Consider the following 15,730-nt stretch of genomic DNA (forward strand, 5'->3'; position numbering starts at 1 on the left):
TGGTATAAGTATGTAGTTTACAGAAAGAGATGGACACAATCAATAGGAAAACAATGAACTAAAAAAACTAAAACAAAAAAAAAACCCAAAACAGAGCCCTTTGTTGCTGCTGTAAAGGGAAGAAGAGGAAGAAAGGAGATGAGGGATGAAGGGAAAAGAACACTGAACACAATGATTTCAAGTAATAAACAGCTGGGTTGAAATCCTGGCCATATAGAAGTCAGTGGCAAGATTTCCATTTACTTCAATCAGCCAGAATTTCAACCCTGGAACCTGATCCAGCACTCCGTTACACAAGTGTAACATACAAATATTTAGTGAAGTCTTATTACCATAAAAATAGTATGAGAGAGCTAGCTCAGGAAACTCAACTGTTGAGAATGTTTAAAGGAGCACTCTTACAATGTTATGTAGCTCTCTTATTTGTTATAACTTTCTAGCAATAATTGTGTTTTTCATTAAATGGTAGTTTGTTTTTTTGGAATCTTACCAGCAAAATTGGCCATTGTATCCACATTTCAGTTTGTCAACAATCCTATGACAATTATTGTGGATTAACAACTCTGTAAAGAAAGTTGACTGTAGCCTTATTCTACCCACCATCATTGGCACAATTATGCATCTGATTCTAAACCAGTTAAGGCCAATAATACAGAGTGCTGTGGCTCATAAATAAGCAGAAACTATTATGAAGGAAATGCTTCCAGGCTTGAACTGATAGCTACTGAATTGCCACATCTCCTTGTTAGTAAAAAGCCTACATGATGTAAATGTAAATCCTCTGCCTGATTTAGAGCAAGAACCTAAACCTGGTTCTCTCATATTCAGGGTATGTACCCTAACCAACTAATGGCTTTTCTGAGCTATGTCTTTCCTTCTCCTGAACCTGAAAAATCTTGTAACGAACTCTTTCCTGTGAAAGGTTCAGGGTTCAACAAATTGGCATTTTTGTTGAAAAATTCCCAACCAGCTCTAGATCTAATACCTACAGGTTGCTGGCCACGTTACCTAAAAAAACATTTCTTTACTTCTGCATTACTGAATGGGAAGCAAAACTTCCTCAAATTTGCACAATAAAAATCCCAATATCTCTTGTACAGGAGGTTTCTGTAAATACCAAATAAATAAATAAATAAATAAATAAATAAATAAAATGAACAAACACTGAAAAGAAAACATGTTTTTTCCTTCTAAATAAAAAAAAAGCTATGTAACTGTTCTCTCAGTCACATCAAAAGTGCTGACCTTTGTTCTGCTCAATGGAATCAAATCATTATTGATCCTACCTCAAGAATAATGTGGTTGAAAGTTAAATAGTTCACACACACACACACAAATATAAAAATAATGAAGAAGATGAGATAGCAAGACTGAGCCAGAAGCCAGACTTGACTCAAACTATGATATTGTCAGTTCCCATAAGCTCAACAAGGTTGGATGTCTTCATTATTTGGATGGGAAACTTCCCAGAGACACCCAGGAGCAAGGGTGATAGAAGTATTTATGGAGATTGCACTCTCCATTCTGAGTCAGGTCTGAATCAATAAACCACCATGTGGTTTGGTACTTTGGTGCACTTTATTGCTGTAGGCATGTTTTGGATGAGAAATAGAACAGAGATCTTGAACACTTGTGGTCATTAATGCTCCCATGGCAAAAGCAGGGATGTTAACCCAGTATCTTGCCCAAATTCCAAATACACCTTTAAACCCTTATTTTAAGAAGGGTTGTCAGAGTACAATTCCAAGGTGTAGGAAGTGAGTGACTTGCATTGCAATGTTTGCCTCACTCTGAAATATTCTTGAATAATATTGCATAAATTCTGGCCCCCATTACAATAAGATGTTTATGAGGCTATAGCAGAAAGTGAAACCTAGTAAAATACATCCTGCCTACATCAATTCCTCAGTGAATGCAAGTACTTAGTCACTAGCTGAAACAAGTAATAGGTGATTAAGATTCAGCATTTTTTCCCTTAAGGTTCAATTCCAAAACTTAGGGAAGAATTCATTCCTTATCCCTACCCCACTGCAGGGATACCAACTACATTCTCCTGTGAGAATGAGGGCAACTGCCCTCATGGAAGCATTCACCCAGGGTGAGGGCAGGAGTCAGCACTGTTCCTTCCCTCAGAGATTTTGCTAGAGCAGGTCAGCTTTAATACATGACCAGGACTCTACAGGGAATCTCACAAGTGTAAGCTCTCTGGGAGATGTGCCAAATTGGTACATCTCTCTCAGGTGGCCCCCACCTCCTGCAGCAATGTCTAGTTCCTGACACACACACACACACACACACACACACACACACACACACACACACACACACACACAATGTGAGGGGATTGCAGGTGGCTCAGCAGCTGTGCTATAGCTCTTGGCAGATTTATCACTGCCGAAGGCTGACAGCCTGTCCTGCAGATGCAGTCCTATATTCCACATTCCTTCTCCTCCACTTGCTATATTTATTATTGGTTCCATTAAGGAACTCAGTGATGAGCGAGCTTACAGCATCCATACATTCGTACACCAAGTGTTGATATTGTGTATCAGGATATCTGTGGCAATGAGTGTGGGGGAGTCATAGGCATTAATACCATTTATCTTCTACTTGCAGATTGTGCTGTGTCAAGGCAACTCTCACAGATCTCTGTATGCATATAAATAATCCATAGAAGTCGTACCTCAAGATATATACAATGCATTACAAATTCTAAGTGGCAATGAAAAGAAATACACAACACAAAATAGCAGACATGCAAAATTATGTAGAATTTTAGCAGTGCTCTGAGTGCTTAATTGGGATGTTCATTCTAAATCAAACATTATTCAACTTCACAAATAGAGTGTTATGTTGCTATAGGTACTAGAAATCCTAGCTCTCTAAATTCAATTAAATATAAAGTTACTGTATGCAGTTTTGGCATAATGCAACATATACACTTGTAGAACAAAGGGCTTGATCATCTTCTTATTGAAGTCAAATAATATTTTGCCACTGAATTAAAAAAGAACAGGCGCAGCCCTAAAGTGAGTACTGTTTTTAAAGGGTTTTTTTCCCCTAAAAGAAAAGCTAGAGTTGATATTTTTGCTGGTATAAATATAGCCCTTTACAGAATAGATTTTGGTATATAATTATGCACTAAGACATGTCAGACAACTCAATGTGCTCATTGCAGTCCTTGGAGTGAAATTATAACAAAGACCTATTGCATTTGACAACCCCCATTCAAAAATCATCTTGAAATGTGTATATGGAGCAGAGAAGGACTGTGACTTGTGAAATGATGCAGAAGATTGTCCTGGTCTAGACTTAGAGTGAAACTGTGTTCAGCATCATTTCATCTGTACCTGGTGTTAAGAAAACGAGTCAGGAATGGATATACCTCCTTGGGTGGGCACAGTGATTGTGACCACTTTACAATTTTAAAATGAGTTTCTTGCAGCTTTATCATTCAGAGTTTATCTCTTAACTTTGACTATTGTCATTTTCATTTTCATATGTACTTTTCCTCAAAGGCTTCCTGGTTTCTGTGAGGCAGCTCTGCACATGTGACATGCCCTACAACCTACTTGGGACTACTGTTGAATTTGATAGGGAATACAAGTGACTCCACAGAACCTCAGATGTAGTACAATATTTGCAGAAGAACTGAGGTCATGAAGCTTCCCCTGCACTTCCAGTTGCCCTCCTGTACCCTGCACCCCTCCCTTGTACTAATTTGAAAAACCTGCTCCTTAGTTTGAGAAACATTGGATTCAGGCTACAGTGTATCAGTGCTACTCTATAATCAGTGTGTCAACAAGGGGGAAAGTAGGCCAGTTAGGTAACTTCTTGAATTGGAGTCATTAATGTAATCTTTGAGAATTGCTCAGTGACCGGACACCTTGTGGAACTACAGGATACACAGAGACTCACAAGAAGTTTGGAAACTGTTTGAGCTAGAGCAGAGACAGGCAGTGGGAAAGGATTTTGAAACAGCAGATCCTCAGATAAACATGACACTGTGTTGCATGCAATGTAGTTGTAGCCGTACCAATCCCAGGATATTAAAGACACAAGGTGACTGGTGTAATATCTTTTATTGGGCCTACTTCTGTTGCTGACAGAGACAAGCTTTGGAGCCACACAGAGCTCTTCACACCTGAAGAGGAGTAATATGTGGCCTCTCACCAACAGGAGTTGGTCCAATAACAGATATTACCTCATCCACCTTGTCACACTAAAGCATTGTTCACAAAGCAGCTCTCATGAGATTCATGATGTGATTTTGTATATTCAGGGTCCATTATAATAAGTAATTGTCTCGCACTCCAAATACGAAGACACCATTCCTCACCAAGATCAACAGATTAAACCAAATTTGGTGTTTCTTTGTGGTTTTACTGAGTAAAGGAAAAAGAAATTTCCAAGAAGTGAGATCACCTAGATTTTTTTGGATTCCCAAATGTCTTCTCCTTTTTGCTTCAAGATTTCAAGAAACATTCAATTTCAAATGGACTACTTGTATTTTGGCTAAGGTGGTGTATGCGTGTAAAAATCAGCCACATAATTGTAAGCTAACTTCAACAAGAACAATGTCTTTACATAATTAATTATGCCATATCTAAAATAATTCTAAAGAAGATAAATCTAATGATCAATTGAAAAATGAAAATGAGAAAAAACGAAACCTGATTATAACTCAGATAAGAATTACCATTAAATCATCATCATCATCATCATCAAATAAACCAGCCACAAATAAAAAAAATCAACTTCCTTCTCCTAAAAGAATAGTAGTTTGAAGATTTCAGTCAAATTCCTTCTGAGTGCAATTCTATTGAGGTTAATGGAATTACACTGGGGATTAATTTGGCCATGAAGTTTTAATTTTTAAGATTATAGCAGATATTACAGTATTAGTGTAATCCTAATCCTAGCATAATATTACAATTTAGATCAATTGCAGAAACTTGCAGAGGTCCTTATAATGGAAAATGACTAACTCAAGAAGAGAATAGTTTGCTAAGTATCTGAACATTGTGCAAGCTTTCATCAATTATACTGAACAGAAAGGCAGCGCACTTGCAAACTTAACACATTTAACTAACTTTTCACATTAATTATAAATTCACCATAATAACCAGAAAGCAGATCATGCAGTTTGTGGTTATATCTAAAAATTCATAGTGTAAAGTTTGTCCATCTTTTTTTGGGAGTGTCAACTGCAATACTTTTATCTTTGTAGTACTTATGTTTTAATATAAAAACTTCATAAATCAATTGACACAAAACAGAGAGTCTAGCATTATAGAAAATGGTGCTAAAAATATATTGAGAATGGAACTTAAATGTACATTTCTGACACAAAAAATATCTTGATAGAGTTGCAGAGGTGAGACAACTTGATAAAACAGTACCTAATGCAAGTTATGCCAAAAAGTTGGAATTATGAAAGGCAAAGAACAAATTAAATGTCTGTAGGGAATGCCTCCACATACAAGATATCACAGACAGAAGGAATATGACCTGCTCTCCATTAAAGCACAGATAAGTGAGGCCATCACCATCTGATAATTGCATGACAATGGTCTCATCAGTCCACATTGCTGCTGACATTTTAACTCTTGCAATCTGAAGTAAAGTGAATCATCTTTAAAACTGTAATGTACTGGCAACATTTTAAAAAGGAACTACTTTAAAAGTTTCTTACCACAGCTGGATATAGTGTTTTTCATCTTGGCTTCCTCAAGATCCAGCAATTCCATACTCTGCTTCCTCTGTCAGAAAACTGATCAATTCCAAATGCCTCCCTTCCCCCTCCTCTCAAATTTGTATGTCCCTTATATTTCCCCACACAAAAATCCTCCAATCTCCCACACATAATGGGCACTACTCATAAACTGGTGGAAGGTACTTCTTGTGGCAGCTAGCATGGCAGTGAAAAGTGCACTTGTACCTTGACAGCTGCCCAAAGTCCCTATTTTGTTACATTTATATTGAATTGCACCTTACTCTGCAAATTGCACCATTCAAACCAACAGGATTACATCAATGTAAAATACTCCTCAACATGACTAAAGATAGCAAAATAATCCCCAGAGTGAGTAGTGGTCAGCTGAGGCACAGATGCAGAAATATGAACACTTTAATCAGAGGAAACTATAACTTTTGAGGCAGATCTGCAAGACATTTTTGACATCCCCGCCAGCGAGTATACATGCACCAAACATAACCCAGAAAAAGAGATACTGTCTTGCAGACCTCTCTCCTCCCATTTGTTATTGTGCAGACCACCTCTCCTCACATATACAACCACATACCATCCTGTGGTAACTACAGCAATTGCATACATGGAAGGTAATATTAAGGCAGTATTTAAACGTGGTTTATCAACTAGAGACAAGGAGGAGGAGCCAACACCCTGTGGCCAACCAGCGCTTCACGGACCACAGCAACTGTTCTGTGGAACTTCAGTGATCTACAGACTACTGTGAGAGAATCACTGGGCTAGAGACTTGCTTCCCACACCTCTCCCCATTTTAAATGAAAGATGAGATTCTGAGGTAGGGAGCCCAAAGGACAGCTGTGTTAACAAGGGGCTTGTAAGCCTGGGTATATTTTGTAGCAAGGACACTTCACTTATAACTCTTTGAGAAGAAAAATGGTACAGTAAGTGGGCAAGCATTTAAGAGGATAAATCTTGCAATCTTTGCATACACAAGCAGGTCCATGGATTTAAGTGGGATGACTCATGAGTAAGGCATGCAGGATTTGTCCCAGTAACAGTATATGTATTTTAAATGCACAAGATGCATTGATGTAGACCACTTTTCACTTTTAATTTCCCAGGAAAGTGCTTTCAGAAAAGGAAGATGAGACAGCTGTGAAATATGTGCCTCTTGTTTCTGTTGGTGAGAGAACACCCATCATTCACAGGTACAGTAAATGCTTTCATTCACTGCTGTAATGAGACTGTATTTCTCCCAATTTACAACACTGCATGCAATGCTGGACTAAAGAAACATCTTCCCTGGCCCCCAGAAACAGATACCAGCTGGCACAGATGAAAAAGTACAATGATGCCTCATAGTTTCCATTACTTAAATGGCACATCTCTATTTGCAAACTAAAAGGAAACAGAAGCTAGAGTACAGATTTTCCTTTCCTTTTGAACACAGTAAAATTACACACATTTTCTTCCGAGAAATGGACATAGGCACTTTAGGGTGGAAATTTATATTTTCCATTTTGCAGTTTATATATAGATATATAACTTTACATAATTATAAAAACCCATCTCTATGTGCCTTAGATCCAAAAGCATCCTACTGTCTCAAGTCAAGAAATACAAACCAAAGTAGATATAGCTGCTGCTGCTGCTCTTTAGGTAGAATAGGTATTTTGGCATAAAATCAGACTAGTATTCTCTTTCCTTTTAATCAAAGAGCATCTTTAAAGCTGTGATAAAACAGAATTGTCACTATGTTTTATCCAAATTTTAAAGCAGCATCACATTTAGAACAGAGAAATTATAAAATTTATGTAATTGTGACTCTCTCTAATTTCCCCAAACAATATAGTTAGAAGCAATTGTTAGGTACTTTTTGGTCATTCAGTAGCTTTCTACTGCTTTGCATCATTGTTTTGTAAAATGACTTTTAGATACTCTGAGTGTGAGATTATATATCTATATCTATATATAGATATAGATATAGATATAGATATAATAGTACAGTTGGACCTGCTCTTAATGAACTTGGATAGAGTGAAAACCCCTTATCCAGGGTGACTGGATAGCAAGTGTAAAAAATCAGGACAAGGGAATGGGGGGTAATAGAGGTATAAGAAAAAGCCCCAAATTTAGGGACTGTCTCTAAAAATTGGAACATCTGGTCACCCTGCTCTCATCAAAACAAAGGTTAAGGAAAGTCCTGAATTCTTTCAAAGCCTTGGAATGTGCAATTTGCCATTCTGCTTATGGCGATCCTACATTTATAATCCTATGCCTATACTTAGGCTTGGTGGGATTAGATTTAAAGTTTTAGTCACTGGCAAATGCTGGTTTCACCTGACATGCTGAAAACTGATGAGAAAATATCCATCAATATGATTTGACAAGAGCAGTCTCCCCCACATCTTGCACCTGTAGAGATCCCATATCCCAACCCCACAATGGCAGAGGGAGTTTACTGCGCCCACTGTCACAGCCCTGCTCACTCATTCACCAGCCAGAAGTGGGGGGGCTGTCACTAGGCAGTAGTCGTTCAGCAGCAGAGTTGTCCCCCTGCAGCTTGGGGTTCATCATCCTTCCTGTGGTCCTGGCCAGGGGGCTCTGCTTTGCCCAGCCAGGACCTAAGCCTTCTCCACTCCTTGTTCCTGCAGGGATCTGGTGTCACCAGCTCTGTGGACATGCAGGGAGCCCCCTGCAGTGCCATGAAACTGAAAGTGAAAAAAAAAGGTTAAAAATAAAAATATATATAATCCATACAATTTACAAACAAATACAAAATTGAATTCTGCCAGGGCTATTTATATTGAAATTGTGTAGTGGAAAAATGGCATCACTGTAATAGGATTGCCCATACACAATGTGGGCAAGATTTTTTTTAAATACAGGAGTCTAAAGTTAGGCTTTGTAATCTGTATTTAGGCTCCTAAATAAGTGGTCTGATTCTCAAAAGTGCTGAGCACCCAACAGGTCTCATGGACTTCAGGCAACTTGTTTAGGAGTCTAAACATGGATGGCAGAGCCCAACTATAGATGCCTATTTTTAAAAATCTTAGCCTGTCCTTTTATTTACTGCAGAGCATTTTAATGTAATTTTTTTCATAGCCACAATTAAGAAAGCCCAAGGTTTTTACACTTGAGTTACATAGCAAAAAATTGTTAAAGATCTCCAGTACTATTAAGTATATTGAACACATGGAGATCAATGGGAAACTGGATGTGTTTTGAGAGAGAATTAGGTATGTACTTGAAATACGTTTGAACCAAAACCCTATATCTGGAGATTCCTGAACTCCGGACCTGAATTTTGCAAGTGGGTCCTATGACTATAAAGGGAGAAACCCATACTGCAGATCATAAGTACCTTAAATTCAGGGAAAGTTTGGCTAAATCAGAACTCTGCCATTTGGATCTATCTCTAGGATATTCAGTGAATATTTTGACATCATTTTTTCCTTCATCATTTTGTTAATCTCTCTTTTTACTAAAAGCATTTCTCATATCACAAACATCTCACAACAGCTGATTGAAACAATCCACACAAAAATATCAAAGATGACAAATGCAGTTAAAGCTATGTCACCGGATATGCCTAGCTGACCACTGTTCAATGTCCTGAATAGGAGCATGCACAATACAATTGCTGTGCTGTTGAGTTGGTTTAAGTTCAGAAAAAGCTTTATTTTGCCTTCCTTGAAAGGGTGATCATAAATATCGGTAGCTGATAGTGAAGAGATGTAAACAGGGAATCTAGGAGGATCTCCCTGCAAATAGACCTGTGGCCTCTATATTTATACATACAACTCATAGAGAGTACAAATATTAGCAGTGATATATTTATCCATATTTTTGTCTGCATATCAGTGACTGTTAGATATCCATCCATTAGGACAAGAACTCTATCCTCCTATACAGTGTATGGAAAACACCTAGCATAATTGTGGGTTCTTCAATAATTAACCAGAATAATATATTTGTGCTCATGATTCACTGAGGCGTGTAAATATGCAGGAGCAAAAATTGATCAGTACAAAATAATGAGGGTAGGTTTAGCTGGAAAAAGTGACAGGTTGAATTGAACTGTAAAATTAATCTCTAAAAAGACTTTTTCTTGCCAAAAGACATACACTAAATAGGGAGAGATGATGTAGGAGTATATTCTGTTCTGACACACACCTCCCTGTCACATTAATGTGTGTATATCAAGAGAATAATAGAAATCATGATGCTTAGAAATATAAAAGAACTACTGATTACAATAAAAAATTATGACAGTACTTACAAACTGCACCCATATTATTATTTAATTAATTGACATTTAGAATCCAATACAATCCATTTCTGGAACTGATAAATGCTGGATTGTTCTCCCTCTCAATTTCTTTTTAATAGATTAAAAACACCAAACAGCTATATGCATTATTAGAGGTGCAGGGAAAGTGCTTGATTTATTATTTTTCTAAATATTATGAATTACCACTTTAGAAGATTAGTAGATTGTTGGATTGTGGCCATCTCTCACATTTATTCACTTTTAAAGCTCTGATTCCAACAAGTAAATCCTTGTAGATGCCATTACTTTTAGAAGAAAGTTGAGGAGTAATGATACTGAGAAATTATTGTTAGCCCCTTGTCAGAACAGGCAAAAACATGCAGCATAATTCACATGCATTTATGCACTGCCAGGCAGGGAATCCAAGTTTGATTTGCAATACTGGTCCCAAATACCCTAGCGATTGGCACAAAAGCACTTCGTATTATTTGTGGGTGCAGCACTAGTATTGTGCATGTGTGTGATAAAGCAGAAAAACGGGGGATCTCCCATGCACTAGAACAACAAAAAATCATAGAAGTGTAGAACTGGAGGTACTGCAATAGCTCATCTAGGGTATGTCTACACTATGAAATTAGGTCAATTTAATAGGTCGATTTTTTAGAAATCGATTTGATACAGTCGATTGTGTGTGTCCCCACTAAGTGCATTAAGTCATCAGTGTGCATCCACAGTACCAAGGCTAGCATCAACTTTCGGAACTTTGCACTGTGGTAGCCATCCCACAGTTCCTGCAGTCTCTGCCACCCATTGGAATTCTGGGTTGAGCTCCCAATGCCTGATGGGGCAAAAACATTGTTGCGAGTGGTTCTGGGTACATGTCATCAGGCCCAACCTCTCTCCCTCCCTCTGTGAAAGCAATGCAAAAAATCGTTTCTCGCCTTTTTTTCTGGGTTACCTGTGCAGACAACATACCACAGCAAGCATGAAGCCCTCTCAGCTCACTGTCACCGTATGTCTTCTGGGTGCTGCTGGCAGACACGGTACTGCATGCAGTAGTGCTACATAGCAGCATCCCCTTGCCTTGCCTTGCCTTGCCTTGCGGATGGCAGATGGTACAATATGACTGCTAGCCATCATCGTCGTCCCATGGATGCTCCTGGCTGGCCTTGGTGAGGTCAGGTGGGGGTGCTTGGACAAAAATGGGAATGACTCCAGGTCATTCTCTTCTTTAAGTTTCGTCTAATGGAGATTCAGCCCTACCTGGAATATCATGCCAGCTAGAGGCTTCTGCCTCAGGCTGCTCTCCCAGTTGGCAGCACTGCATGGTTGCACCTACCCCAGCCTACCCCTTGCTCCCATGGCTCATGAAACCTGGACAGTAGTAAGGAGCAGTTCAACTATAGGCTGAGCAAGTGCATAATGGTGGTAGAAAGTGCCTTTGGACACTTAAATGCTCGCTGGTACAGTTTACAGACTCAGTTAGACCTCAGCAAAACCAATATTCCCATCATTATTCCTGCTTGCTGTGTGATCCACAATATCTTTAAGAGTAAGGAGGAGACGTTTATGGGAGGGTGGGAGGTTGAGGCAAATCGTCTGGCTGCTGATTACTCACAGCTAGACGCCAGGGTAGTTAGAAGAGCACAGCAGGGCATGCTATGCATCAGAGAAGCTTTGAAAAACAGTTTCATGACTGGCCAGGCTACGATGTGAAAGTTCTGTTTGTTTCTCCTTGATGAAAACCTGCCCCCTTGGTTCACTCTACTTCCCTGTAATCCAACCACCCTCCCCTCCCAACTTTGATCTCCGCTTGCAGAGGCAGTAAAGTCATTGTTGTTTCAAATTCATGCATTCTTTATTAATTCATGACACAGATAGGGGGATAACTGCCAAGGTAGCCCAGGAGAGGTGAGGGAGGAGGGAAGCACAGGGGTGGGGTAGTTGTAGGGGCACCCCCTAGAATGGCATGCAGCTCATCATAGAAGCGGCATGTCTGGGGCTCTGACTCAGAGTGGCCGTTTGCTTCTCTTGTTCTTTGGTAGGCTTCACGCGGCACTGCTGCAAGTCCCTGTTGTAACCTCTGTCCTTCATGCCCTGGAGATTTTTTCAAATATTCTGGCATTTCGTCTTTTGGAACGGAGTTTGGATAGCACAGATTCATCTCTGCATACAGTGATCAGATGCAGTACCTCCCGTTCGGTCCATGCTGGAGCTCTTTTGTGATTCTGGGACTCCATGGTCACCTGTGCTGATCAGCTCTGCATGGTCACCTGTGCTGATCAGCTCTCTATGCTGGCCAAACAGGAAATGAAATTCAAAATTTCAAGGGACTTTTCCTGGCTACCTGGCTAGTACATCTGAGTTTAGAATGCTGTCCAGAGCGGTCACAATGGAGCACTCTGGGATAAGTCCCGGAGGCCAATACCGTCGAATTGCGTCTACACTACCTCAAATTCAATCCAGCAGGTCAATTTCAGCAGTAATCCCCTCATCAGGGAGGAGTACAGAAATCGATTTTAAGAGCCCTTTAAGTTGACAAAAATGGCTTCATCATGTGGACAGGTGCAGGGTTAAATTGATCTAATGCTGCTAAATTTGACCTAAACGCATAGTGTAGACCAGGGCCACAGTGAACTATACTGAGACAGGACCAAATGATGTAGACCATAACTAACAGGTATTTGTCCAATCTGTTCTTAAAAATCTTCAATGACACAGATTCCACAACCTCCCTAGGTAATTTGTGATAGTGCTTAACTACCTATCCTTACAGTTAGGAAGCTTTTCACAATGTCTAACCTAAATTTCCCTTGCTGCAATTTAAGCCCATTACTTCTTTTCCTGTCCTCAGTAGATAACAACAACTTATCAACCTTCTCTCTATAACACTTTTTACATACTGTTATAATGTCCGCAATCAGTCCTTTCTTCTCCAGATTAAACCAACTCAATTTTTTCAACCTTTCCTCATAAGTCCTTTAATATTTTTGTCTATTTGTCTACAATAATTTTTGTTGCTCTTCTCTGGACTTTCTCCAATTTGTCCACCTCTTTCCCAAGGTGTGGTGCCCGAAACTGGACACAGTACTCCAGGTGAGGCCTTATCAGTGCCAAGTAGAGTGAAATAATTACTTCTCGTGTCTTGCTTACAACACTCCTGTTAACAAAGGCACCAGCTTCCTCCGGGCCCTGGGGTTGCTCAAATCCTCAGTCTGCCCCATACCCTACCCCAGTGGCTCTCAAACTTATGTACTAATGACCCCTTTCACATAGCAAGTCTTTGAATGCGACCTGCCTTATACATTAAAAACATTTTTAATATATTTAACACCATTATAAATACTGGATGCAAAGCGGGGTTTGGGGTGGAGGTTGACGGCTCACAACCCCTCATGTAATAACCTTGTGACCACAAGGGATCCCAACCCTCAGTTTGAGAAACCCTGCCCTACCCTCACCCAACCCCTTTCCCCAAGCCTCCACTCTGCCCTGCCTCATCTCTTCCTGCCTAGTTCTGCCTCCCCTCTCCTCCCCAGTGCCTCCTACATGTCACAAAACAGCTGATCTTGGCAGAAGGGAGGCACTGGGAGGGGGGGAGGGAGTTGATTGGCAGGGATCCAGTGGACAGGAGGCACTGGGAGGGGCCGCTGGGAGCTGGCTGCTGGTGGATGCTAAACATCCACTAGTTTTTTAACCTGGGTGCTCCAGCCTTGGAGATAGGGAGCACAACTGAGCCCCAAAGATTCTTCTATATATCAACAGAGAAACAAAAATGTGTATTTTGTGTGTGCATATATATATTTAGAGCAGAGTGTGTATATACAAACACACACACAGGTATATTATCTCAAATGTAATATATATATATAAAAAAATGAATATCTGAAACATTCATTGTTCTTTAAAGAATACTGTATAGACTAATTTTAAAATGAATCAATCTACAAATATTCAAGATGGCATAGTCCCTTTAATATAAGTTTCATACTCTACAATTTTTTGTAGAGTACAGTTGGTATGTTTTGTTACGTATGAATAAAACTATAACCAAAGGAAACCATTAACATCAATATAATTCCTTAGCATTGGATAGCTAATTAATAGCAGATCAGTCTTCTCTCAATTAAATTTTTAAAAAGTGAAGATTTAAATAACTGAATGTTATGCAGAATATCAACAGAACACCAAGCTTTTTTTACAAGATCAGCAGGAGCTGAATGCCATCTGAACAGATACAATAATACAGAACTTTAGAAGTAATAATGTTTATCCACTGAAAGTCTACAAATGCAAATCACAGAAAGACTCAAAATAGAGCCCTAAGGGAAATCCTAGGAATAACTGAAGCCCAGTTGGAATGAAAAATCCTCTGGAGCAACAAATTCAATACGCTGGGTAAAAAAATAAGAAGATTGGAGCCTAATTAAAAAGCTATAAGTGAACTAATACATTCATAAACTTAGTAAAAAAAAGTCATGATCAATGCTGCTGACAAAAAACAAAGAGAAGTTTTAATAACCTGAAGAGACTCAAGACTCCAAACAACATTCATAATTCATTGCATTCTTGCAAACAGAATATTGTCATCTTCAAAAATAGGACTGACAGATACTTCAATTCCTTATTGCCCAAATACAAACTAAGCTTTACTTTGTGTTCATAATATACTATGTGTAATATCTACTAACAAGTCAGTTTCCAATTAAAACACTATTTCCAAATAATATAACCCTGCTAACTGAATTTCCTTGCAAGCCCTTGGCATAACACGTTATGAGCAGTTCTGCTACCCATCACTTCTTTCACTGTCATGTCTAGTGTTGTGCTGAACAGATGGCCGTGGATGCCATTTGAATTCAGACTGCCAGCTTTAAACAGAAGGAGCAGGGAGTGGGGATAGTAGCTAAGACTCGCACATGGAGCACACTTAAAACGAATCCACAAGATGTCACTGTTGCTCCAGAGAAATAAAGCACACAGGGGATTTTTCTGGTTGTAAATCGGGCTCGTGAGTACACATTTGACTACATTTAGGTCCCACTCAAAATGTTTGGTTTCTTCCAATGGCAGCCATGCCATTTTGTTTTGGGGTTTTCTTAGTTCTATTAAGATAACTGGGGATTAGTTGCCACAGTATTTGAATGAGAGGCCTCCAGGAAATTCATCTGGGGATTCCATTGAAGCATATTTTCTTCTGAGTTAGTACTGAATACCACAGTATAGTATTGGGAGGACTGGTGCCAGAGGAGTTGTCAGTTAGATGAGATACAAAACAAGACCCTCATCACTGTTAGGCCTGGTCTACACTACGCATTTAAACCGAATTTAGCAGCGTTAAACTGATTTAACCTTGCACCCGTCCACACAACGAGGCCCTTAATATTGATAAAAAGGGCTCTTTAAACCGGTTTCTGTACTCCTCCCCGACGAGAGGAGTAGCACTGAAATCGGTATTGCCATGTTGGATTAGGGTTAGTGTGGCTGTAAATCGACGGTATTGGCCTCTGGGCGGTATCCCACAGTGCACCATTGTGACCGCTCTGGAAAGCAGTCTGAACTCGGATGCACTGGACAGAGAGACAGGAAAAGCCCCGTGAACTTTTGAATTTCATTACCTGTTTGCCCAGCGTGGAGCTGTGATCAGCATGGGTGGCGATGCAGTCCCAAATCCAAAAAGAGCTCCAGCATGGACTGTACAGGAGATACTGGATCTGATCGCTGTATGGGGAAACAAATCTGTT

The sequence above is a fragment of the Gopherus flavomarginatus genome, chromosome 3, assembly GCF_025201925.1.
Source record: "Gopherus flavomarginatus isolate rGopFla2 chromosome 3, rGopFla2.mat.asm, whole genome shotgun sequence".
Classification (NCBI taxonomy): domain Eukaryota; kingdom Metazoa; phylum Chordata; order Testudines; family Testudinidae; genus Gopherus; species Gopherus flavomarginatus.